This window comes from Rousettus aegyptiacus, unplaced genomic scaffold, assembly GCF_014176215.1.
Source record: "Rousettus aegyptiacus isolate mRouAeg1 unplaced genomic scaffold, mRouAeg1.p scaffold_m13_p_1, whole genome shotgun sequence".
In the NCBI taxonomy this organism is placed as follows: domain Eukaryota; kingdom Metazoa; phylum Chordata; class Mammalia; order Chiroptera; family Pteropodidae; genus Rousettus; species Rousettus aegyptiacus.
The window spans coordinates 107,752,942-107,780,197 of record NW_023416284.1 but is presented as its reverse complement, the minus strand read 5'-3'; positions in this window follow the sequence as shown (position 1 = coordinate 107,780,197).

Genomic DNA, 27,256 nt, shown 5'->3' with positions numbered 1-27,256 from the left:
TTTAGTTATCGTGTTTTCTGAAGTGCCTGTTTACGTCTTTTTTCCCTAATGTTATCCATCTCCTTGATTTTTTAAAAATTTTTTGAAAATTTATGTAGTCCAATCTATCATTATTTCCCAGACAATGCACGAAATCATAAGAAAGATATTGACATTTTAAGCCACTTAGTTTTGGGAGTTTGTTACAGAGCAACAGACAATTGAAGTGGAAAAGTAGAGAGAGATTTATCTTAGAAAGCTGATTTATCATTTGATACATCAGACGCCTCACAAAATATTTTAAAGAATTGTGTCAGTGTAGGCAGAGACATTTGAAAATGAAAAGCAGTCTCTGGGTCACTAAACTTCTATGGGTAAGAAAGTTTCTCATCTGCAGACACGGGTCGCTTCTAATTAAAAAGGCAAGATGACTCAGTGTGCTCTCCAGAGGGTGAAGCAAAAAGCGATGGAGAACTGCTCCAAGGAGCCAGGTTGGCACACATGTGCCCAGTGGATTTGGAATGGCTCCGCGTCGTTGGCTGCTCCATGACTCTTATTCACACTCCTCTTTGAGTGCGTCTATTTTGGTTATATCTCCCTATCTTATGAATGTGTGTTGAGTGTGTGTTTCTGTGTGTTAGGGGTTGGGTTGGGTGGAGATAACTTGTCTTTTTAATCCACAATCTGCACCATTCAGTACCTGTACCTAAAGAACCACACCCAAAGGGTTGTACCTGAGGGAAAATAACTGAGGGGCCCCACTGAATGTGAATATAATTTAGATGGCAAGATACTGGAATTTGAACTGATGCCATAATGGGATGTGGCTTTAGCAGTCCAGAGGGAGGGCAGTATATTTTACCTATGAGGGTTGTGAATCCTTGAAGACCAGAAAATATGCTGTAGTAGCTAGTCTTTAAAGATGGCTCCCAGAGAACCACTCCTCCCAGTATTAGTTACTCGATCCCATTCCATACTAAATCCAGATTAACTCTGTGACTTGCTTTTACTATTAGAATATGGCAGAAGTGACATCGTGCCAGTTCTGGGCAAAAGCCTTAATGATGCCAGGCAGCTTCCACTTGTGCACTTTGGGGATCCTTGAGCTGCCATCTAAGAAGTTCAGATACCCTGCTGGACAGACCATTTACAAAGGCCCTGTGGAGAAAGAAAAACCCTGGATTACATGAAAAAAGAGAAGCCCAGTCACCCCAGCTGAGCCCCACCAAGTTTTCAGACAGTGAGCGAAGTCACCTGTCTGAAAGTTCCAGCTGCCATCTAACTGTAGCTGCATGAGAAACTGGAGTGAGACCAGTAGAACTTCCCAGATGACACCCAATCACCCCTTAGTATTGTGAGCAGTGATGGAGTCGTTGCTGGTTTAAGCCACTACTTTTTGGTGTGGTAACAGAACAACATTTTTATTATTTTATTATTATATTTATACTTATTATAAACATTAATCTATTTCATGAACATGCTATAGATTATAGATTTGTGCTGCATCCAAAGTTATGTGTCATATTTTCAATATATTCAATTAAAAATGTATTTGAATACTTATTGTGATTTTTGGTTTGATCCACTGGGTTATTTAGTTATGTATATAAATTTCTAAAATTGTGGGGGTTTTGTTATTTATTAGTAGCTTAATCACATTGTGGTCAGAAAACATACTCTGCCTTATTTCAGTTTTTGATGTTTGTTCAGTCTCCTTTTATGGCCGAGTATATGGTCAAATTTTTTGTGGTTGAAAAAAAATGAATAGTCTATGGTTTGGGGGTACACTTTTTATTATGTATGTATCAGTTACATCAAATATGTTAATCATGTTCAAATCATCATATTTTTACAATTTTCTGCTCATTCTATTTATATCATTTAACGAAAGAGATATGTAAAATCTCCCATTATGACTATGAATTTGTCTGTTTCACCTTTTAGTTATTTTATGTCTTTTGAGGTTATATTACTAGGTCCACACAAAATTAGAACTGTTTTATCTTTCTGTCAGATTATCCTCTTTGATTCTTTATTTTGAATAGATCTACTAGAGGATTCTCTTCATTATTTCATATTTATTCTACGCGCGCGCGCGCACACACACACACACACACATTCTTTTTTTCTTTAGTTATAGTCTCCCTTTGAGTCCTACTCACTTTCACATGTCTTTATCTCTGCCAGCCTGAGGGGGAACACTCTGTCTCTACTTTCATTGGCCATTATTGTCAGTTTGATTACAGGTGATACTGAAAAACCGTAGCAGTAAGATTTCAAAGAACCATTACACTAGGCAAGCCTGAGTGTTGTGTAAGGAAAACTCCATGGAAAGTCACTAGGATTCACCTAGAGATCTGCATGGGGGACAGAGAAGAGCATAGTATAGTCAAATAAACAAAGGCATGGAGCCGTGATGGTGAGAACTTCTCTAGACACTTCACAATGAGTCCTGGGTTCAGGTAAGAAAATGGTAGATGGCAGGTGATTATATTAGAAAAATAACTTAAATCACAAAATAAAGGGCTAGGAGGACTAGGAAAAGGATTTTGGACATTGCATCACACCTCCTCTTCCAAGATTCTTGACTTCCCTCTTTACTAGAATATGATTCTCAAGGGCATACCCAGAAAGATGCCCTGCACACACTGGGCAAGCAACATTCCATTTGTTGGTGATTAGCACTCGGGCCCTGGGTGAGATAGTCTGGGTTCAAATCCTGCCTTATTCCCTCCTGACTTTATGACCTTGAGCAAGGTATTTAACCTCTCTTCACTTCCATTTCCTCTTCTGGAAAGAGCTAATAGAGGTACCAGGCTCACTGGGTAGTTGTGAAGATTAAACGAGAGATTACATGTAAAGCTTTTGGCATATACTTGTCACATAGTAAACATTAGCTATTATCAATTTAGAAAATTCCTAGTTTCTATAATATTTCCCCATTATTCAAGATTCAAAACTCTATGTTAGGGGAGAAACTTTTAAGTAACTATGTGGGAAGCGAGCTTTTATCAGCCAACCCAGCCTAGTAATTATACCCCTTCCACTGTTCTCCCCAATTTCTTTGTGACAGGTATTGTCTCTGCTTCCAAAACTTTTGTCTAATTAAGTGACGATGTAGCAGTGGACACTGGGGTTTTGATCTCTCTACAGGACACCTAAAACTTAATAAATAAGCAAAGGGTGATTGGGGACCTTTTATTCAGATCATTACTTTACTCCTAAGAGCTATTTTTCCTTTAAAATATTTTTCCCCTCCCAAAGCTGAGCTGTTCAAAGGATGGTTAGAAATCAGGTATATATGATTTCATAATAGTTTATTTTCCTAACTCATGTATTTTACGGACAACTACCATGAGCAAGTAAAACGAAACCTGAAATGCAATGTAGGTACATCAGAAAGCTTTTCAATTCCTGGTTTGTGTTCTAACTTGTCCTAAACTGTGTAGTGAAAGGAGTTTGACAGGATGGGCAGAATCGTGACAGCACTGATGTAACACTGTTACTGAGAAAAGTCACTTGACAAATGCTAATATTGCAGAGATAGTCTTTATTTGTGGCTCTGATACTAAGATTAAATTAAGACTGTGCCCTGGGAAAACATAACTAACTATACCAGGATGCTTCTCCAACTGAATGTTTTTCACATCTAAGCTTAATGCTTTCGACACTCGCCTCTAGGTCTATTTTCAGTTGCTATATAAAGGGTTAATGAAAATAACTCCATCTAATATGATTAATGTCTTAGAAATACATCCCTTCTGAGAATTTATAGAATACTCTGACTTTCTATATAAAGGCCCTCAAAAAATAAAGAAATGAAATCGTACCAAGTATAAAAAAATTGAAATTTTAATTTTGATATGGTCATTGATAATGAATCTTGGTCAATGAATGTTCATTTTAAAAAGAAAACTCATGCCCAGCAGACTTTCTACTAATGGTAGGAAATTGCATAGCTATATGCAAATTAAGGTGTAAATGTTGATTTTCATTTAGTACAGAGATGGACTGCACATTTTACTCTTACTCATTTCTTAATAATATTTTCTGTTGAGACATCATGAACAGATCAGTCCTTTTTTTGGACTCAGTTTTCAAATCATTGTAAAAGAAAGGAAATAATACTACTTACCTCTCATGTGGTTATTATGGAATAAAGTGAAATCAAGTAAAGAGTAATTTTAAAACTATTAAGAGTATACAGTTATTAGCCAGTAATATTATAAGAGAAGAAAGACTCAATAAAATTCCAGTTTTTTTTTCTTTTAATGGTATCATATAAATACACATATATACATATATGTGCAAATATTAGTTCTTGCTCTTAATTTAAAGAAGAGCTGTATAAATCTATACATAACAGAAGTATATGGGAATTTTACAATTAAAGCTAAAGATTTTTCTATTAACATATAAAGCATTATCTTTGTTTTCTAAAATCATGCTCACAAATTCTATATTTATTATACCATAACATAACTAATGGTTATTAGAGTGAACACAGACAGAATTATATTAAAAATAACAGGTGCAAAAACAATAGATAGAGTCATTAATTGCAGAGGCTCTGAGGATTTGGAGCAAGAGGTCCTAAATACCCTCAAAGCAGGTGTTCTAGGTATTCTTATGGTTCATGTGGGTACTTAGAATTATTTGATATGGTAGATGACAGCTTGCTCAAAGACCATGCCAAACAGGACAGCTGGTAAAAGGATTAGGGGTACACGAAAAGCTGAGGATTGGAGAAGAGAAAAGGTATAATCAGAGCCCCAACTGGCGCCAACTCTGGCAAAGTGGGTTTCTATGTTCCTAGGACCCTCCATCTGTCTGGTTTCTCCCTGGAGTCCCCCAGTTTGTCAGCCAGCCCAATTACTGACTGTCTTTACGCACAGAGCTCTTCCACGGCTCTTCTCAAAGCTGCCTCTTTCTCATTGTTTAGGGTCTACTCAATTGTTACTTCTGCATGAAAGCTAATACTTCCTAGGCTCTCTATTTTTATTTCTTGCAGCCTTTATCACCATTTGTAATCGTTAGTTATTTCTTTACTGTTCATTGTGTCCTGTTGCTGCCTACCAGAAGATGAGCTTTATAAGAGGAGAAACTGCATTCTCAGCAGTTTTGGGGTCACAGTAAACATATATGGAATAACTGAATGAATGAATGAATGAATGACTACATTAATCTTCAAGGTCCCCTTCGGGGGTACAATTTTCTGCTTGATTCTTCTCCCTCAAAAGGTTTTTGTTTTATTCTCTATTCACTCAAGTCCCTGCTCTCAGTTTTTGAGGTGGTAGTATATAAACCATAGCTAATTCTTTTTAACATGTTGACCAGCTAATATGGCCACCTTCCCCCATAACAAAATGATTTCACCCAGTTAAAATTTCTTCGTACTCTATTTCTTAGAGTATTAAAGGATGCATGTATCTAACATACAGAAAATTATAGAGCCTCCAATTTTAAAAGTCTTAGAAATACTGGATGAATTATACCAAACTTACTTTTAAAAGCATAGCTGAGTTTACAAGAAAGTATGGAAAATGTTCAGGAGCTAACGCTGAAAAGCAAACTGAAAACCAGATCAGCACAGAGGAGGTAAGAAGGTGGTTGTCTTGGAGAGGAAGCAGGAGACAGGAAGAGGGTGTCCATCCCACTATCCCAGAGCTTGGCATGTAAATAAACATGGGAGACAGGAGATGAGGCCTGGCTCCACACAGAGCTAGGAGTCGGAATGGGGCTCAAATAACTCTATTTTCAGTTATTGAGATCTTCTTAAATGAATCCATCAACTGACTGCAAGATGACAGGAAGTTTATTTACTTCAGTCTGGGTTCTGAGTGAGGAAAAAGAAAGTCTCTTCTGGAATGCACAATTAAGACCTGCTCTCTCATCAGTTTGGGGATCACACTTGTGGCTTAAGAAGTCTCAGTCTGAGCAATTCATATAAAACCTGATCCCAGTTTTTTACCTCTGGCTATTTGACAGAGGCAAATGTAAAACCTTGCTGAAGGACCACACATCTAATACAGGCCTCATAAGATCCTCACAGATAGAGGCTCACTGGATGTAAATTCACGATCTAAAATAATAAAACACATAAGCTACAGGGAGCAGAGTCAGCAGATGCCCCAAACAGGATGCCTAAGAATTAATGCCATAAATTGATTTTAAAAAGGAGGAGGGGGGAATAAAATTGCAAAAATGACAAAAAGTAAACAAATACAATACAGAGAAATGAAAAACGCATTCATCAAAATTAAAAACTCAATAGACAGATTAGAAAGAGCTAAGCGAGCATTAACAAACTGGAAGATAGATCTGAGCAGAAATCACAGAGACATTAAGAGATGAAAAATGAAAAGAGAGATGAAGAGATACTAAGGATAAAATGAAAAGATATCTAATAGGAGTTCCAGAAGGAAAAAATATTTAAAAAGTAAAGAAGAAGTAATATTGGGAGATACAATGAGTAAGACTTTTCCAAAATTTGTGAAACACATAAGTCATCAGATTCAGAAAGTTCAAGAAATTCTGATCAGGATAAATAAAATTAAATTTGTTCTTAAACACACTGTAGTGAAACAATATCAAAGGCAAAGGTCTTACCAAGCTAAAGTCAGAGAAAAGTCAGGTTACATAAAATGAATAAGCAATATATTGATGCAAAAATTCCCAGGATGTGAAGAAAAGGTAACCCTTGTGGGCTGTCAGTGGGAATGTCAATTGGTGCAGCTACAATGGTAAACATTATGGAGATACCTCAAAAAATTAAAAATAGAACTACCATATGATCCAGCAATTTTACTTCTCGGTATTTATTCAAAGAAAATGAAAACACTTAATTCAAAAAAATCTAAGTCACCCCACGTTCATAGCAGCATTATTTACAATAGCCAATGGAAACAACGAAAGTGTTTATCAATGGATGAATGGACTTAAAAATGCCATATATATATATATATATATATCAAATACACACACACACACACACACATGCATACAATGGAATATTATTCACTATATGTAAAAAAGGAAATCTTGCCTTTTGAGACAATGTGGATGGACCTTGAGAGCATTATACCAAGTGAAATAAGTCAGACAGAGAAAAACAATTCTGTATGATCTCACTTATATGTGGAACCTAAAAAAACAAAAGCAAAAACAAAAAACCGAACTCATAGATACAGAGAACATATTGGTGGTTGCCAGAGGCAGGGGTGGAGGGATGTAGAATGGGTGAAGGTAGTCAAAATTATAAAATATATTATAAAATAAGTCCTGAGGATGTAATGTATAGCATGGAGACTATAATTAATAATACTGTACTGTATATTTGAAAGTTGCTAAGAGAGTGAATCTTAAAAGTTCTCATCAGAAAAAAATTTTGTAACTTTGTATGTTGATAGATATTAACTAGACTTCTTGTGGTGGTCGTTTTGCAATGTATAGAAATATTTGAATCATTATGTTGTACACCGAAAACTAAAATGTCAGTTGTATCTCAGTTTAAAATAAATAAATAGATAGGTAGATAGATAGATAGATAGATAGATAGATAGATAGATAGATAGATGATAGATAGATAGATAGATAGATAGATAGATAGATAGAAAAATTCTCAGTAGCAACACTGTCAGAAGACAGTGTATTAATATCTTCAAGGTGCTTAGAGAAGATAATCATCAACCTAAAATTCTACATCTCACTAAATTTTCATTAAAATAATAATAATAATTGAGAGCACACTCCCAACAGACCCTGCTACTTCAGGGAGAATAAAATTGAACTCAGAAGGATGGTGTAAGATGCAAAAAGATATAGTCAGCAAAAAAATTACTAAATACTTAGATGATTTTAAATAGGCCTTGATTATATAAAACAACATAATAATGATTGATTTGTGGTTATGAAAATAGGATGGAATCAGAACAAAATGGAAGAGATTACAGAATGTTCTAAAGTCTATTATTTGGCAGATAGAGATATTTGTTAACTTAAGACTTTGAAAGTCACATATGCGTGATCAAATTGTAACTATGACCATCAATAGAAATGAAATGTATAATTTTCAAACCAATAAGGTGCTTTCAAAAAACTTGTGTCTGGTGCAGGTGACAAAGTATGACACAGCAAAAGAGCTGAAGTTCTGTTTTATGAAGGTCTTCCTGTCCTCCAAACAGACTTAAAAGTTCTTTCCTCTCTGTTCTTGGGTGTCATGGGCAAACCTCCTTTAGAGCAAATGGAAATGACCTTTTTCTTCAGCTGATTTCCTGTCTTCCTCATAATTCTATCCCAGAGCCTGGCACATAACAAGCACTCTCACTTTTGTAGAATGAATGGACAGACACACCTTGCTCAAGGTCACACAGCTACCAAGAGGCAGATAAGAATGGGAACCCAGATCTTTGCATACCCATGCTTGTTTCTTAATTTAAACCAATCAAAAAAAAAATGTGTCTGAAACTAATGTTGAGTCCTGTGAAAACAAACTATTTGATTAAAGCAATAAGAAATCCCTGTGAGATCAGAAAGCAAATTTAGAGAAATGTCACAACTGGTAGCTATTGTCAATCTCCTGTTTAAAGAAAATCCACTTTGCAGGTTATGCTGGTGGTGGAGACAAGTCCTAGGACAGGTTGTTAGAGTGACTGACTTTTCAGGGAGAATATAACCTTATCCATCCCAAGGCAGCCTCTACAATAGCGTGATCCCAGGGGACAGAGAGGTCCCTGCCCACCAGCTTGTCACTGCTAGAAATTAAGACCCCTTGGTAAAATGTGTGCCTCAGCATCTTACTGGTGATCAGCTAAAGAGGTGGAAGGTGGAAAGGATGAGAACTAGCTGAGAATTTTCTCTTTGAAGGTTCTGCACCGAATAAGCAAGAAAGGAAAAGGAATCGAAAGGAGGGGAGAGAAAGAGGGTCAAGAAGCTAACAAGTGGGGGGGCAGGTTTCCATAGTGTAGTGGTCAGCACGTCTGCTTTACATGCAAAAGGTCCTGGGTTCGCACCCCATGTGGAGCCATGGACCATACCCCAGGTGCTCCAGGCCCCCAGGTGCATGCCAGGAGCGTGTAGGAGGAAACGCCCCCACCTTCAGAGATCCAGTTCTTATGGGGAAACGGCAACATCCATTGGTCAGGGGTGGAAGAGTGTGTGTGTGTGTGTGTGTGGCAGTGGAGGGGAGTAATTAAAGAGGAAAAAAAAAAGAAGCTAAAAAGTGAAGAAAGGTAGCAAGTACCTGTTTCGCTCAGGGCCAACTCCGTCGAGAATTTTAGCCTCAATAACCCTCATATTAAAATGGAAAATAATCACGTCTGACCTTCCCCTATCTCACAACAAGATTAAAGGGTGGGTAGGAAATGGAAGATCTCTTGAGATTCTTTGACAGGCGGCAGCATTAAGAGAGAGTCTCCCAAACTCAAAGCTAGATTATCTGTGTGGTATCTTTTCCAACCCTTTCTTACTGGTCATGACCTGAAAGAAGCAGATAGAGAAGGGGAATGATTCCAAAGTCAGTAAAAGGAAGGCAATAAAAGGAAGTAAAGAATGAGAGGTGGGGACTCTGGTCAAGGGGGTAAGGGAGGTGCTGAGGATGACAGCTGTAGTGTGGGTTTGCCCCAAACTTTCTGATTAACTATGAAGTTAAGAGTCATGTTATATCCAGATGTATGCCTTTGGCAAAAAAAATAAATTTCTTAAATACAGCCTATTCCCTCCACTTAGACAATCCTTTCTCTCCTCAACCTGCCTATACGTAAAGAAACATCAGAAAGGAAACATACTCTGCTAGAGAGATTAAAAGAGGTATGTGTGTGTGTGTGTGTGTGTGTGTGTGTTTAATATGTTATCAAGAATGAACTAAGGATGTTACCTAAAAAACTAATTAAAAAAAAAAAAAAAGAATGGACGAAGTAACTTGGGCAGCAGGAATATGTAGTGTTTCTGCCACACTGGAGCGACTAAGGTTAATTTTCTACTCCTATTCCAGGCTTCAACTTTGAAGTATAAGGTAAAGTTCTCTTTTTTCATTAATTAATCTCTTTTGACACTTTTTCACAGGGTTGTGGAGTTTTACCAGAAAGGGACTTCATAAATGTTATATAACATGTTAATCCCCTTGGACCTGGGACAGAGTGGAACCCCAAAGGTTCCCAAGGAGATTTTTTTTTTTTTTCACAATAAGCATTTCAGTCAAGGCGGTCACTGCTAAAAAAAAACCGTAATGTGGAACCAGAGTTCCCGGGCAGCCAGTCCTGGCTCTAGTTCTCTGGGGCTCGGAAGAAGTTTATTTTGATCTAGCATTGAAAATAGAGACTCATGGACATGGACAATGGACTAGTGGTTACCAGAGGGGAGGGGGAAGGGGGGAGGGGAAAATTTTTAAAATTATAAACAAATAAATAAATAAACGTTAAGAATAAATATATATATATATATTTTTTTTTTTAAGAAAGAAAATAGAGCTTTCTCTTTAAGCCTCGCTGTTGATACTTGGTTCAAAGTGTATGGTCTAATACTTTTATCCGTGAACACTTACTTGCCTATTATTTCCAGGGGTCTCTCTGTATACATTAGCTGGCCAAAGGGTTTGAGGTGAGAAGAAGCCAGTTAACAGTTACACTTTTCATCAGACTGGATTAGGGTATGGATTTGCCCAAGTAGCCTATGGGATTGTTACCAAAAAAGCCCCATGCAAAATGTTACTATGGAGGTGATTTAACGTCTTCGTTGACAATAGACGTTTGGCACTAGTGAATCAACCACCGGGTAAATTAGAGCTCAGACTTGCAACCTATTCTCAGCTCATAGAATAAAGACTGTTTTCCTTTGTCCTAATTACAAGATGTTCTGAAACATCATCATTTTGTAAAAGAGACTGTGACGACAAACTGCTTCGTGAATTATCATGACTCAAAATTGTGCCTGCAGTATGGAGAAAGTGTTTGCAACTTGCCAATGAAACACAGCCCGGAGGAACCAGTGCTGTTTACAGGTGATGGGCATGCTCTCTTTGCAGGTGCTACGTTTCTTCCCCATCTGTCCCTCATCTTCTGCATAGGCCCTGTCCAAAAAAAAAAAAAAAGGTCAGATCAGAATCACAATGTCTATGTTCCTTATCAACATATTTTATGTGGTTAGTTCCATAAAGCTGTTGGTTTCAGTGATATTCTGGATTTTTCCCCCAAAGCCCCAGCAACAGTTTTGTATTGTCATGACTGAATTAAAAATCCAACAAACAAAAAAATTTCCACACTACCACCACTATCAACAACAAAACTCAGAAACAAAGTAACTCTCTTTAACTTAATGAGGTTTGATTAAATACTTCAGATGCATGGTGGGTCAGTTGTATTGGGGTACATTGAATTATCATCATAGAATTTTATTTGAATATTTACCCTCAGGGACTGTAATACCTAGAGCCTTGCCAAGCCTGATACGCACAGGTGCCCCTATACCATAGGAGGAAATATCTGGGGTATAGAAGAAAGAAAACATTTAGAGTGGCCTTTGGGATGCTGCTGGGACCCCAACACTTACATTGGTGAGAACTCTGTCTTTTAAGCCGCTAACTCCCTTCCGGGGAGGTCCTTCTACTGAATATGTCTACAGACCCTCGACCAAAGAATCACATACCTCTCATAGAAAAATAGCAAAAGAAGGCTGAGCTAACAACTGGTTGTGTAATACACAGGTTATTATACAGGCTGGCATTCCAATACCGTTCTGGAGAGTTTTTACGTGGTAATAATTTCCGGATATTCTTTGAAGGTGTGCTGGAGCATGGCCACCACTAGAGGGCGGAGAGACCACTCCAGTTTTCAAGGGCTTTCTCCGGAGGGGAAGTTCAAAGAAAGTTATAAGGAACAAAGAACTAAATGCTGGGCAGACTTTTACACTTCCGTGTCCCTCCTCCCCTTGACTTCATTCCACTGTGTGCCTGGAGTGCTGCATACTAACACAGGGATTCTCCATCCTGGCTACACCTCAGGATCATTTGGGGAGCTTCTGAAACACACAAATGTCCAGCACCGCCCCGCTCCCGCCCCCCAACCTTCGTCTTCATTCTGATTTAATTTTTGAGGATTCTCTAAATTATTCTAGTGTGAAATCAGGGTGGAGTCCTACTGAGTTATACACTGATAATACTTCATAAGGAAAAAAAAAATTCCAATTAGGATATGAGTATCATCACTATCTTCTCTTGAGTACCAGGCATGAATTGAAACTTCTATGTAACTTTTACTTACATCTTCATGCCTGGAGTGCTTTGTAGGTAAAATTTGTCATCCCAAAGGAAATAATATTAAAATAAAAATGGATAAGGTAGCGAATGCTTCAAAATATTTCTTATTACTGTTCTCATGAGTAACCTTTCAATCTCTAGAACTCCCCTTCAGCTGGGCGTCTGACAGTTCCTGCCTTTGGTCTGTCTTCTGTCCTCCCTTCCGGATGCTCTGTGTATTGCTCTGCCCTTCCCTGGGAGTCCTGGCCTCAACTCCCAACAGCAGCGTGAGAAGCTCCAGCCTCTCAAGCACCCTCTTGGCTTCATCTTGGACTTCCAGTGGCAGCCCCTTCTCTGCTCTTATGAAATGTGTGTGGTAACAGTTAGCAATTTTGAATCTTAGAGCATCAACGAGACTGACAAACCTTTCTTTTGCCACCATTTACCTCTTCTCATTATTATGCTAACACATTACTCAATTTTGTCATGTTACTTTGTTTTTCAAATAATTTTCTGCTGTGATGGCTAATTGTATGGGTCATAAGATGCACAGATAATCTGGTTAAACATTATTTCTGGGTGTCCGTGAGGATGTTTTAGAAGAAAAAAGCATTTGAGTTGGTGAAATGAGTAAAACAGATTGTCCTACCCACGTGGGTGGACATCATCCAGCCCACTGAGAACCTGAATAGAGCAAACAGGCAGAGACAATTAGAGTTCTCTCTTCTCTCTCTCTCTCTCTCTCTCTCTCTCTCTCTCTCTCTCTCTCTCTCTCTCCCCGTTACTCCCTCCCTCTTTCTCCCTCCTTCTGCCTGACTTCTAATATCTTTTCCATCAGGAGAGACTGGGAGAGGAGGGTAGAGAAAGATACAGGGGATGGTAAAGAGGGGGAACGTGGTTCTGCCACATCTCTCTGACAGCTTGCAATCCTTCCTCCAGTGAGCTGAATGACAAAGGGGACGGATCCCATAATTGCTGCTGCCCAAGTGGCATGTTTCGTGCAGCAGGATGTCCTACATTTCTTGGGCATTTTGACTTAAACTAGTGTCCAAGACAGCTTCTGTCCATTAAAGTTGATCCTCTCCTGGCAAGAAAGCTGCATCAAGCAAGAACTCTAGCAGGAACTCTTTTACTAAGAAATGGCAAAAGATTTCATTGTTGGCAGCCTCTTGCGGCTGGAAGGCAGAGGAGCCGCTGCTCTGGCACCTTTATGCCACTAGAGGGCAGGGCAGAGCAGCGTTACATGCACAGTATGCTTGGCGCTCCGGTGTTGCAGCAGATACATGTAACATTCAGTCTTCTGGTTGCTCCTAATCTAACAGCACAGAATAAAGTACCTAGCAAGGAAAGTTCCTTTGGAATTTTACCAGAAAAGTAGAAACTAGAGGTGAAAGGTGACATTTGCTTCGAACCCTTTGAATAATGAATTTTCCTGCAGTGAACATGCCAGTAAGAAAAGAAGGGAATTTTGAGGTCATTTGTAAAAGCAGTTAACCTCAGTGGAGACGTGGTACATGTCCACTTTAAGTATATAAAGTTAGCTGCTCAGGGGCTACGCTGGCCCTTCTGGGTCCCATGAAACATTCTCAATAATTCCTCACAGTTGCCCCAATTTCATGCAGCAAACTCTAAGGGAACCATAGAGACAGGAGTTTGTTTCACATGAGAACTAGCCCATCCTTTTTGTTGTTGTTGTTGTTTTCTTAGAACTAACTCATCCTTTACTGAACATTTATCCCCTGAGCACAGAGCTTTGTAAGAGAGAATCAAAAGCAAGAAATGTGGGTTCTTATTGTCAAAGAGTTTCCACAGAGTCCTGGAGAAGCTGGAAAGTGTTTCAGGAAGGGTCCCAACAGGAAACAGGTTGCATGCCCAAGTTAGGTTAATTCCAGGAGGGTTTAAAGGTGTAGGGGACCCCGAAGATTTAATGCAGAAAGTAACACAGAGCTTTAGCAGCAGGGCACTGTTCATTTTGTATAGTTCTGTACAGATAAATTCATAAGTGTGTTAAGAGCATGGGGAGATCATGGTCCATGTTTTGGTTCGTTTTTATACTTCCTTGGATTGAAACATCAAATTAATATTCATTATTTTAAACATGATCTTTTAGAAGTTGCTCTTGAAGTTGCATTTTCAGTAGATATATTAATAAAGGTAAGGGAGGTAAAAAAGATTTGATGACTAATAGGTCTCTCTATCTCAGGCTTCTGATTAAAAGTGTCATTTAAATGAGTAATTCTTCTTATCACTCTCCATTTGAAAACTTACCGAATGCTCCCAGAGCATCCCAAACAAAGATCTTTGTCCTTGAACCAAACCCACATATATTTGAAGGCTGAGTCATCTTGCTTTGAAAATTCAGAGGAATGATTGATTATAGTACTTCAACACTGAGAAACAATAAGACCATGGCATGTTCTCTTGAATATGGTACTTTTCCGCCTTTTGTACATGCAAAAGGAAGAGAGACTTTTTGATCCTATTTTTTTAAAAGTTGCCTTGTAGTTTTAGAAAGGTATTTCACATGAATACTTAACTATAACTGAATTTAAATTGGAATTTAGAATATTTAAAGATAGTCTTTCAGATAAGACAAATATGTTTTTCTGATTTAAAAAAAAATTCAAAACTCTCAAATTCAGTAATGACACATTTCACTAAGCCACACCAAAAAATAAGTTTCATGTGTATATAGTCTTATTGCATATGTTGAATACTTTCTGATAGTTAATCTGAATATCAAGTTTCAAGCCTTATCAGTCAAAGGGAATAAATAATTCTTAAGAACCCCCTTGAGTAGGAAGTAGAGGTCAGATGTTAGGTGGTAAAACAAACAAAGACAATTTCTAACACATGTCTGCTAACGCTTCCCAAGAAAGGGGCATTTTATCTTATCCCTACAGGAGTGGTTCCCAACCTTTTTGGTACTGGAGTCCAGTGTTCCTACGGGAATCTAATTCCTGATGCTCTGAGGTGGAGCTAAGGTGGTGATGCTGGTGCTGTGGAGCAGCTGCAAATTCAGATGAAGAAGCTTCTCTCTCTCACCGTGCTGCCCACCTCCTGCTGTGTGGCTCAGTTCCTAACAGGTCACGCACTGGTCCTGGTCCGTGGTCTGGGGGTTGGAGACTCCTCCCCTATAGGATGAGAAGCTGCTGACCAGGTGAAGGCGGGCAGCAGGAGTGAGAATGACTTAGGCTGAGGGAATGTCATGTCTGAAGTTCCCTGCCAGGAGGGAATATAGCAGTTATATAAGAAACTGAGAGAAAACCATGGAGCAGAGATTGCCGAAGGGACAGTGGCTCCTGAAGAAAACTCTAAGACATGGCATCGTAGGCCAAGTGAAATATTTTGGCCTCTATGCAGGAATTGACAGGAAACCATTAAGAGGTTCTCATTGTGTGGGAGAAGGTTCTAAATATATAGTAAAAGAGTCAGTGGCTTAATTTTGTTTCTTTGAAAGTGATCCCCTTTCCACTGTAGCTGCTTCGTTAATGTATATTTGTATTATGACATGTTCGGCATGGATTAGTGTCCTTCCCCAGTTGTAGAAAACTCTCAGCTGTCATCTTTTCAGGGGTTTCCCCTTTCTTGTTTTAACTTTCTCCTCTTCATCAGGAACTCTAATGAGTTAGATGTACTCACTCTGTCCTATTTGTCTCTTAAACTGTCTGTCAGGTTTTCCCACCAATCTTCTCTTCCCTCCATGCTGCATTCTGGAAAATTTCTTTGGGATATTCTTCTAGTTCACTAATTTTTCAGCCTGTAAGTTTTTCATCTTTTTTTTTCCATGTCTAGAAGTTTTATTTACTTTTCTAAAAAAGTGTACATATTTATCCTTTTTGTAATTCTACTCACTGTTCTTATTTTCTAGCTTTTCCTTGACATTTTCACCAAACTTTTTTTTGATAATTGTAGTCACACATAGTTGTAAGGAATTACACAGAGCAATCCCATGTCTCCTTCTAATGGTGACATCTCACAAAACTACAGTGCAGTGTCACAACAGGACTTTAATTTTAAAAAAACATATTATATTGCTTTTTAATAAGCTGTGTCTGACAAGAGTTAATAATAAAAGTCTTTTTAAGTCTTTTTTATTGTCTCTTTGTTTCTGTTGGTTCTTGCTCACGGTAATGTGCTTCTTTATGTATGCCATGTCTATGACTATGAACTGTTTTTACTTGGAAATTTTAAGTTGGAGGATTGATTTGGTCCTTGGATTGAAGCTAGATCCCACCAGAGAGGGCTTGTCTTTACTTCAATCCAGCTCTTTTTTGGCGCTACCAACCCAAGTCTCCTTACACTAAATTCTTGGCAGGAGGTATTTTGGGGTGACCCAGATAGTATGAATTGAGGTTGCAAAACCACATGAAGGCTGGCTTGTGAAGCAGAAAGATAGTCTGCTGGAGTTGGTGGGAGCCAGGTTCACATCTAGGTGGCCCTTTCACACGGGGTTGCACAGGGCGATGAGCTCAGAAGAGCGCTTACTTGGCTCAATGGTCTGCTGTCAGCATCTTGAAATTTTTAGGAATTTTGAACAAAGAGCCCCACGTTTTCATTTTGCAGTGGGACCCATGAATTAGGTAGCTTGTCCTGGAAGGAGTATGGCTCTTTAGGTATCCCAGCTTTATAGGGTGATGTGTCCTATTTTATGGGGCTTCTTCTCTTATACTCTGTAACTAGCAAGTCCTTTAAAATTCAAAGCTCACATTTACTTGTTTGATAAGAGCAGCTTCTGTACACGTAACGCTCTGCGTTTCTGTTGTATTTTTTGTCCTGAATATCTTTTACTTTCTTCCAGGTCATCGATGCTTTTAAAAAGATTGTTCGAAATATATGTATTTTCTTTTCAGTGGGAGATTCGATCCAGGTGCTTAGTCTCAGATCCTGAGGGAGCGGAAGCCTAGGCAGTCTCCCAATGCTGACCCCATTTTCTCTTGGGACAGCCCCTCTGGGTACACATCTCCCTTCATAGGATCACCAGCCAGCCTCCTTCAATATCACGCACCATCCATTCCTCCCCTCAAGGATACATCTGGACATTCCTAATTTAGCCTGCAAGGCCAGGGTCAACTATTTCTTTTACACATTGTTAAGGTACAGACCCTATCCCTGACTCTCTCAGGGATTAGCTCTTTCGAGTCTCAGAAACCTTTTTTCTTTAAAAGGTTTCTGCTTTTGCAGATCCAAAGCTCCGCCTTTCAAAATCTCTGAGATTTTCAAAACGTGTTTAGAAATTTGAAAGATGAACACTGACTGCTTCTTTCTCATCGCATTCCTCCAAGAACGATGCTCATCCTTCTGTGGGGATAGGCTGCCTCTGAATCAGTCACAGTGCTGAGTGTGAGAGAAAGGGAACCACAAAGCAAACCTTGCTTTGGCTCCCCATCTCGTCCTACCACACGTTACTTGAGTGCTGGGTGTCTCTGAGGCCTGTTCCACAGTGGGACTTCCCAGATGCAGGAGCAAGTAAATTCAGATTTTTGGATATAATCCAATTGGAGTTGAATTTTTTACCTTACATTGGGAAGACTCTCATCCAATGGTTAACTAGATGTTGGACAGTTACCAAACTTCGCTCTCAAAAAAAAGTCAAGAGTGGGGTCAAATCGAGCTCCATTTATTTGGTGGGAAATAGAAACAGGCAAAGTGAGTTGGGATGTTTAAAGTCTGGTTTTAGATTCAAGCTATCATTTCAAAAGAGAGGAAATTTTTGAAGGTTAAGCACTGAAAATACATAAGTCGGTTATACTTAGCTGGACAGCAGAGCAGGAATGACCATGGTCCGCCAGTTGGTGGCAGCCTTGCTCCTTATCGAGTATTTCGGACTGTTTCTGGGATACGCATGGTGACGGCTGAAGTCTCTGGTAACTAGAGTGAGTTCGTTAAAATGGGATGGGCTGTACTTCTCATTTCTGCTTAAAACTTGGATACGCTGTCCTTGTCCGTTTTATTAGAAGCATTATCTAAAGAGTTAAGAGGAAGAGCATCAGCAAAGCATTGCTTACTTTGTGTGAAAATCCATGTAAAAGCTCTGGGAATATTTTTCTAAGTGCTCAGAGTCTTGGTGCTCCAACAAAATATTATTTCTCTTTCTTTTAGAGACTTTTTAGAAGAAAAGATTACTTAAGGTTTTCTTCTACTTTTTCCTGGCTTTCTAGGTAGCCAGCATGTAGTCCTTCCACTTTTTGATGATTTACTGTCTCGTCATTTCTATCATCTGCTCCAGAATGAGACTTGCTCTCAAACTTGGAAGGATTCTTCACATTCTTTTTGTTCTGGCGGTGGCTCTGCATCTGTCTGTTTAATCTCTTCCTCGAAACAAAGTTTCCATGCCTCAGCTGTCTTGCTGTCTTTGTTTGCCTCAGAAGCACAGTTCCTTTTTTTTCTTTTTTTTTTTTTATGCTCAGTACAGATTTAGCCTAGGAAATAAGCATGCTAAGAGATGCTGTAGTAGAGAAACGCTTGCCAAGTCGTCTGCCATCAAGATGAATACCTCAGACACTGGTTTGCGGCTGCCGCAGGCCAGACACCTCGAGGTGATGGCAGCTCCTGAAGAGACTGCCCGGGGGGCCGACCAGGGTGCAGGAGGAAGCCACCCCTGCTCCTGCGTCGCCATCTGTGCGGCCTGTTCCCAGGCCACACATAAGGAGCGGGAAGGCACTTTCATAATTAGAAACATTATTTTTGAGATTTTAAAAGAATGGTATACATTAATTGTGATTACTAATAAATTTGTATTTATTTCTGCCATCTCATTTTGTGATCTCTTTGTTATGCTTTTCATTGATTTCTTTTTTTCTCCCTGAGGTCTTTTGTATTATTCTTTCACTCCACTGTTTGTACATTATACATTCTATTTTTATCCTTTTAATGTTCATTTTTTAAATTTAACTAAGCTCTAAGTGAAATAAAATATGTTGATTCTGCTCCCTAACGATACAAGGATGTTAAAATGCTTTAACTCCAACTGCTGCTTCCCAGCTGATATACTATTATTATTGCCCAGTATTTTGGTTCTATCTTTTCAATTGGAAAAGTTATTTTAAAATGTGATACACGAAAATAGGTCCTGTCTCTGTAAGTATGTATTTCACGAATAATTATTCTATGTTCTATATCTGATCATTTCAACATCTGAAATCTTACAGGGATCTAGAACTATCTTTTGTGGTTCTGCTGAGTCTCACTCATGATGTCTTATTTATTAAAACATTTGGTAATCTTTTTTATTGTGAGCTGATATTTCATTAACTTTAGGACCTTGGTGGAGAGTATTTCTACCCAGAGAGGATGTGCATGTGTACCAGAGGTGCCACTATCCTGGAGTCACTTGATTTCTAGGTGTGAGGGGCTCCTGACTGAGCGGGTAGTATGAATTGGAATCTCAGATTTCTGAAAGAGAAAGCTCTTTTTATTTTTATGTTCTGTTTTGACTACAGATCATTAGAGAGGAAATTATTATTGTTATCATCTTGTTTTCTGCTAACATGGTTTTGTTTTGTTTTGTTTTGTTTTGTTTTGTTTTGGTAGTTGTTGATGGTGCCTTTTGCAGTGAGGCAAATTTTTCCCAGCCTACCTTTTCACTGAGAATGTGACCTCTTCAGGTGTCCTGTCTGTGGGGGTGGGTTGAGGGAGGTGTGAGTCTCAGACTTAGCTTCCCCACTTTGTATAGATCCAGGCCTGCTCTCCCATCTCCCTGCCCATGGTCCTTCATCCCCAATGCTCTAATTTTTAGTCCAGTGTTTCCACCAAAACTTAATATAAATATATATACATATACACATATATATTACTAAAAATAAACACCTCACATTTTATAATACCATACATTAAAAAACAACATGGCCTATGAATGGAAGAGACAGGCAACTCAATCAGTGGGACTCTATAACCTGGAAACAAATAAAATATGAATTTTTATATATAAAAAAAATAACAGAACCACATCTTAAATGCCAAACAAATAATAAATAGTGCAGTAAATGTAGGGTTTTAGCTGAAGAAAGGAGTTAAGTGGCTTGATGGGAGAGCGAGGAAGGGTGTGGTGGACTGAGTCTCTGCAGTGAGAACAGAGAGCCGCATTCCCAGAAGCGGCTGGTGGAGAAGCAGTCGCAGGCTCTGTGTGAAATGCAGAGGCTGCCAGAGGCGGGTGCTCTGGATCATTGTCTAGTATGTTTTGTTTTGCACAAAGATCAAGGAGGTTCATGTAATTAGGACTTCTAGGACAGAACAGATGACCAAACTGAGCCAAGAGTGAGAATTTGGGGCGAATACATTTCATGTACACTGTAGAATTCCTCCGCTGCCCTGTTACTGCGAGCTGCGGTTATTCCCCCCGCAAAGCATTCACATAATCATATATGAGCCAAAAAGACTTCTACATTTTATTGACATTTTTTTTTTTTATTTACAGACATTGTCAGAGAAGACTCATGTGTAGGAAGCATGCACAATAACACAACAGAGAGATTTTGCATTGGCTCCCAGGGCCGTCCTGGCTTGCATGCTCCTTTCTGCTTTGTTTTTATTTTTAAGATATCTGCCCTTAGGGATTGCCTTAATATCTTGGAATATTCAACAATGTGTTGAATGATATGTTTGCTAGAATTTATCCTTCATATGGATGGTTTTAGTGGGATGGCATTTCAGAACACCTGGTCCTCTCATCTCCTCTCTTCTAGCTCCTGTGGCCTGACATGCACTCCCCTGTCCCCTGGGAGGTCCCTGGGCCTGGCAGATGATACTGAGAGGCTGGGTTTGTTAACTGAGAAGCATTTGAACAACAGTCTCCTTAAAATAACCACAGAGCCAAAGCCGGGATGGTAAGAAGCACTGAAAAACAAAGGCATTTAAAAAAAAAAAAAAAGGCAAGCGACCCCTAACATAAAGGGCCAACACTCTTCTGATAAAGCTAAGAATGAAGTGACACTTCAAGCATTTTGAAGATAATCTCATAGATTGCAGTATAGCATCACCTTATAACACAATATTACCAACATCCCACTAGCCATGGATTTTTCACTGTATCGAGCTGAAGCTAAGATCAGAATCAAATGAAACACCCACTTACATGGATTAGTTGAAGTAATAGCAGAAAGTTCTAGAAGGCTTCAGCAAAGCCACAAGACTCCAATACTGCCACTGGAGTCTGAACTAAGCCTGCCCCACAAAATCCAAATCAACACATCATCATCACCCATCTCAATCCTTCATCTCTCCATTCTCAAGGAGGAAATCATCATCTCTGCCTCCAAAGACAGGCTGTCCAAGACACACCTGACATTTTATGGTAAAATAAGTTCTTGCAAATGAGTCACTACAGCCTTAACAACAGTTTGCTTCCTAAAAGCTGTTAACTGTTTTCTCTATTCCAATGTTAAGGTTTACGTGTTAAAGAGAAAACCACAAGGTGGCAGTCACAGTTTATTGTGATAATATTGACCCTATTCAAAGAGGTAGCAATTCTGATTTCAAACGACATTACTTAAAGTCCAAACAAGTAGATCTTGTTTGTACTTTTAGGATTAATAAATAAAAAACTTGTGCAAGAAGAATTTATTCTAAAACGTCCCCCTGCCCCAAAATTTCCTTTTGCCTTAAAATTAGCAAAACATAAAAGCAATCACTATTTCCAATGAAGATTTCACCTAAAATAACCAGGCAAGTGAGAATTATGTGCCACCTACATGGCATGAAGATTACAAGTGACATTATACAACTTTTAAAAAAGAATGAGTCATAAAGTAGTGTTCCTTACATGAGCTGTGTGGAGTTTTGGAGAACACTTTGACACTCAGAAATAACCTGCAGATGCCTCACTCATCAGTATTGCTGGCATCTGAGTGAAATGAGCCCCCCTAACAGTGGGCCTGGTCCAGAGAAGGCGAGACACCAGAGAAGTGAGTGATGCCTGGCCATTGGCCTCAGGAAGCCAGATGGTTCAGGCCAAGCCCTGGGGCTGGTGCCCTGACTTGGACAGGCACGAGAGCTATTCTCCGTCACAGAGAGACCACAGGATTTTCATAGGCTCCCGGGATTGGCCAGGCACATCCCTTCGTAGAGTTCAGTCTCCCTAGGATATATCTGGACTTTCGGTGCGATCTAGGAACATCTGAAGCCCAGCCTACACAAAGCCTGACCCCAAACCCAAACGACTGTCTTTTTATACACACATTCACTGCAGAAATAGCAGAAGACAAATATGACAAATATAACCTGGTATCAGTGTGGGTCCTCCTCCTTGAGAACCGGGGGAAATTTTCTAGCACCTCCGACTTTAATTCCAGAGCTTGTGGAAGTTCCAGTTTCTGTGCAATTTTTTTTATTTATTTATTTATTTATTTATTTATTTATTTATTTATTTATTTATTTATTTATCTATTTAGTTATTTAGCTTCTGTTTCTCCATCCTCTGCCTGTTCTGGGTTCTTGGAAGCTGAACTTCACAGATCACATCAGTAGAGTCCTTGCCTTCTGGCTTCTTGTTTGGGTTTAGCCAATGGAAACACTTGCAGAAAATCAGAAAGTGGAAGTAGCAAAAGGGAGAGATTTTCATTCCCTCTGCTTGTTTCCTTTGGTGGCATGGCTCTTCGTTCTACAGTCAGAGCTTCAGGCAGGCAGCCTTCTGAGGTTCCAAGGTTCTGTGCACTTCGGCAACATGGCGATCTCCTCTACCTCTTAAGCACTAGCAGCGAAAAGGCCTCTCACTCTTGCTGGCCCCTGGGCGCTTCACCTTCCCCTGCTGGTTTCCGTAACTCTGCACACACACACTCTCCTTCATCAAACTCTTCTCAGTTAAACTCTTAGAGGGTGTCCTCTTTCCCTGTTGGTATCCTCACTGAGATATAGGCCTTTCCAAAGATTTCTTTTAACTCTAGAAAGTCTTATGGTCACATGTGCACTGCTGGCCCAGGTAGTTCTGCTTCTTCATTTTATATATCTAAACAAGAAACAGCCTCTATGCTAGTTTTTAAATAAAGCAAACATTTTTAAATAATAAGTTTATTTAATAACATTCATGAGTATAGTAGAATTTACTGGCAAGTTGAGGGCAGTGAGAAGTGGTCATATCATATGCCAGACATTCAACAACTTAAAAATCCATATTAGACACATATAGCCAGGTGTTTCAGACCACAGACCCTGGAGTCAACTCCATGAACCAAACCCTAGCTCTACCACTTCCTAGCTACTGTGCAATTTGAGGTAAGTTACCTAATTTCTCTGGGCCTCAATCATTTCCTTCCTTCTTTACTTCCTTTCTTTCTTTCTTCATTCCTTCCTCCCTTCTCTCCCTTCCTGCCCCTTTTATCTTTCATAAGTTTGAGTGGTCATAGCTTCTACCTCCTAGGGTTATGATGTGGATTAAACAAGTTAGTATATGCAAAATTCTCAAGTACCTGGTCATGATAAGGATGCTATGTAAGTATTAACTCATTTATTATGTATTATTATTACTAGACATTCACTAAAATCCTTCTCAGTTGGGTTTCTTGGTTTATTTCAGGCCCTTTGTCAACTTGGCACCCTCCTTTCTCCAGCCTTCCCATTTCTTTGTCCTTGCTCTCACTCGTTTTCTCCAGGGCCATTCCTGGGGTGGGGGTGAGGGGACATATTATTTTGCCTGGACCTAATCTGTAGCAACAATTTAAATCCTTTCAAATCGGCATGCCAGACTCATATTGGATGCCTAATCTCATGCAATTCTATGTAAGAAATGCTATGTTGAATAATGGAGAAGAGCTATTTGCCAAGCCTCCTTTCTGGAACTGGGTCCTGGTACCAGGGCCCCTAGAAGACTCCAGAGGCATGAAGTCCCCCAGGCTCCTCAGGGCATCTAGTCAACCCCACATGTGGAGAATGGGGAGTAGAGGGTTCAAGACTGCTCCCGAAGGAAGAAATAGAGGCCAAGGCCCACAGGGAACCTAGGGTGCCATATAAGTCCTGGTCTGGACTCAGGGCATCCCATCTAGAAGGTCCCACCCACCCCATAAGTCCCAGGCATAAACGATGACTTAGAAGATTTTGAGGATGTTGTTAGAGCATTGGACCCTCTGAGATGCCATACTGGTCTTCTCCTCACTTGCTTCCTTCTGGATTGCCCTGGAGCCTTCTTCCTCTAGAAAGCAGAGTAATTAGATGTTCCACGGTCTCACTCACAGGCTTCCATGGCCCCGCCAGTCAATGTACCCTGTCGACTAAGAGGCCTTCCAATAGTAAAGCAGCACCTATTCTTCTTATCCCTTACAATGATAAACTTCTGATAATGGGAAAAAAATAAGAGAAAAATTACCCTTAATTTTATTAGCAAGAGATATTGCCTGGCCCCATGCAGGCATGTGGAACACTATGCCAACTTAAACAAATGGAGGTATATCAAGATGTGCAATTATAGAAACATGTTTGTGGTAGATAAGGCAGGACACCCAGTTAAATCATCTTTAGTATAATTATATTATCTCACTCAATATTTGAGATGTATTTACACTAAAAAAAAAATGGGGTCGTTTATCTGAAACTCACATGTAACCAGGCATCCTGTATTTTTTATCTGCTAAATATGATAATTCAAAATACATTAAGTGAAAAAAGCAAGTTGCCAAACCATAACAAAACACTATCCAAAAAGGCTCACTACAAATAACTGTAGTGACTGACCCATTCACATAAAAAAAAAAAAAATTTATTCTATCCAAGAACATGCTTACATAGACGTGCACACACACCCTCACAGATAAAAAGCTCTAGAAGACTATACATAGAACTAGTGCCTCTTTGGTGCAGGAAACAGAAGGGACTTTTAATTCTTACTTTATACACTTCTATGATATTTACATTTTGTGACAAAGTTAAAAGATGCAATGAATATAATATGGGTGAAAATACCTAGGAAATAAGTGAAAAAGCCATAGGTATAAGTGTATAGACAGTATAATTACATCTATAATTACGAAAAACCCTATTTAAGTACACACACTAAGAAAGTTAACAGTGGCTCTAGACACTGTACTAGGGACTTCCACGTTCAAAATCAGTTCACTCAAATAGTATGTATTTGATTCCACTGTTTGACTCGCTTACCCCTCACTTAGATCACTTCCAGTTTACTGAGAGAGATGGGAAAACTGGAAGCCCACAGAAATGAGACACACCCCTAGGCAAGACTTCAGGCCGTGAGCTCATGAATGAAGTCCAGGATAGCATTATGCATTTAGCTACAGCTCACTTTGCATCACAGTATTACCAAAAGTCCCTGAGAGCAAAGGGAGCTAATTGTTCTCCAAAGAGTTAGAAAACTTATAGGCCCCTGACACCAATTCAAAGGCCCATAGTTTTCTCTGAAAACTTAAAATTGTGTCCTAAGATACCAAGGACTTTGCTGTATATGGGAAGCATCATGTCAAACTTTAAAACATTAGGTTGTATCTAATATTGGCAATTTTATGTGTTTAAACTAATACCTCTAGGTGGCACATAGCCATGACCTTGGCCACTTCGATAAAAGTGACCCTTTATGTTAAAACCACACCCCAATACTTCTCCGAACTTTATATGCTTCTCATTCTACTTGATAACATACTTTCATTTTTTGAATCGTCCAACCTCCTGCCCCTCAAAATAGTCTATCGGGCAGACCATTTGTTCCCTTTGACTCTATTTTTAGAATGGCTTTCCTTTAGACAGGGCCATTAGAGCAGCTGCAAGAGTTGATGTCTGTTCATCTGAAATGAAAAAACTTTCACAAGCAAAGGAATACCAAGGCCCTCCCTGAGCCACTTTGAACAAAGCTCTAAGCAGCTGAGCCATGCTGGTGGAGGGATGGAAGGGCCCCTCTCCTGTTCTGGTTGGTGCCTGAACTGAGGGATAGTCACAATTTATAGCACTTAATATTAAAAACTACTTTTCTTAGGATATGTCATCAGACAGTATTAAAGATTTAACAGAAGTAAAGAATTTATTTATGCCTTGTGCTAGGTTGCTATCAAGAAGAATTCAAATACACGTCCTGCTTTCGAGAATTTAATATAATGAGACAGAGTGGCAAGTGATAAATTTTATGTACAACACCTAATATTTTTACGTGCTGACTATGTGCTCTCACTCTACTAAGCAATTTAGCCTATTTTAGCCCGCTTTCTGTGAAGTGGGTTGCTGGAAAAACAAACAAAGACAGAAAGAATCAAGTGGTTACCAGTAAATTAAGTAAGTGACCTTTAAAACTGTGAAGTTTTATTTCTTCATCTCCAAGTCATAAACTACGTAAACTAATTTTAAATCCTAGTTAACGGAAGCCCAGGGGAAAAGGAGGACACGTGCTTTACTTGCTGGGTATTTGGTAACCCGACCTGCTCCTCTCTCCTGCCAGCGGCAGCCCCAGCAGACCGCCTGTGCCTCTGTAGTCCACCCATAGGATTGGAGACCATTCCGAGCACTTAACCCAAAAGGCCACGACCAGCAGAGTCAATTTGAGTTTCTGAGATGAGGGATAGAAGAAAAGAGCCAGTCTGGAGTCAGGAAGGCAGGGAGCTGCCAAAACTTGCTTCAAAAGAGATAATATATCTGACCCCTACTCAAAGTCCCTTGGAAGCTATTTTTATCTCAGCTGCCTTAAAGGAACCTTATTTCTTCCCAGAGAGTAACTCAGGCATGGAGAGTCTGGCTACCATAACACGACTCGAATTTGTTAAAATACTTTCAAGTCCTGAATGACTTTAAGGCAGAGAGTTGTCAAATAATGAACCTATCTCTATACCTCCTTGCTGTGGATGGTAATGGTTAGATCTTCTTTAGATCACATAAATTTGAGCAATAAAATAGGGACAGAGACCCTGCCTCTAGTCCTTGATGCCCCCCAAAGCACAAGGCAGTGCTGGGAAACATAGTACAAGTTTAATATATCGTGGCTGAATTTATTATTAAGTCATCAACCTTAATTCATCACGGTGTCCTGATGCTATGAGGGTAATCAAAGGTACCAGTGTAGAGGATATATTCTATTTTCCTGGTTGGCAGAGAGTAAAAATTTTCTTTTACCCTCCTTTCATA